At 36.7% G+C, this 490-nt stretch overlaps 1 protein-coding gene across 1 annotated transcript in view; it reads right to left on the bottom strand.

Annotated features, from left to right (window-relative positions):
• LOC117119803 (enoyl-[acyl-carrier-protein] reductase, mitochondrial-like) overlaps positions 1–490 on the bottom strand; it is an 11,189-nt gene that overhangs the window by 10,338 nt on the left and 361 nt on the right. The gene's annotated exons all lie outside the window — the stretch shown is intronic.

The raw sequence follows: 490 nt of genomic DNA, 5'->3' as shown, positions 1-490 counted from the left end.
AACAGAGGAGGATGAGTGGATGCCAAACTGATGCAAAATTACTCGATTTTATGTGCAGTTTTAATAGGGTTTTAATTTTTTTGTGGGCTGCAGTCGTGCTGCAATTAGCCCACCTGTAGACTCGCACATCTCTAAAAGTCTCTCCTAATCCCTCTCTACCATAATAAATCTGGATCCGCCACCGAATATATGTACTGGAAAATAAGATTGATGTACATTCTTCACTGCCTTTTTTAACTTTTCCAATGAGTGGGAGTGTTTTCGATGCTGATTGGCTACGTCTACCGTGCGAATAATGTATTATTTACTATTTGCACGGTAGACAATGTTTGTATGATATCTGAAAAGGTATTTCGGTTCGATTAGGTATTCTGTAACAAATTAAGTAAATTTCTCTTAAAATATTTAGGTCTTTTGAGACGATACCGTGTTAAATATTGTTAATTTACGATGTACCGTGCTAATTGGGAATAAGAACTTATTGGCAGGG

This window comes from Anneissia japonica, unplaced genomic scaffold (genome assembly GCF_011630105.1).
Source record: "Anneissia japonica isolate Jap-2015-1 unplaced genomic scaffold, ASM1163010v1 scaffold724_len3256291_cov202, whole genome shotgun sequence".
Lineage (NCBI taxonomy): Eukaryota > Metazoa > Echinodermata > Crinoidea > Comatulida > Comatulidae > Anneissia > Anneissia japonica.
This window is presented reverse-complemented; position numbering and strand designations above follow the sequence as displayed.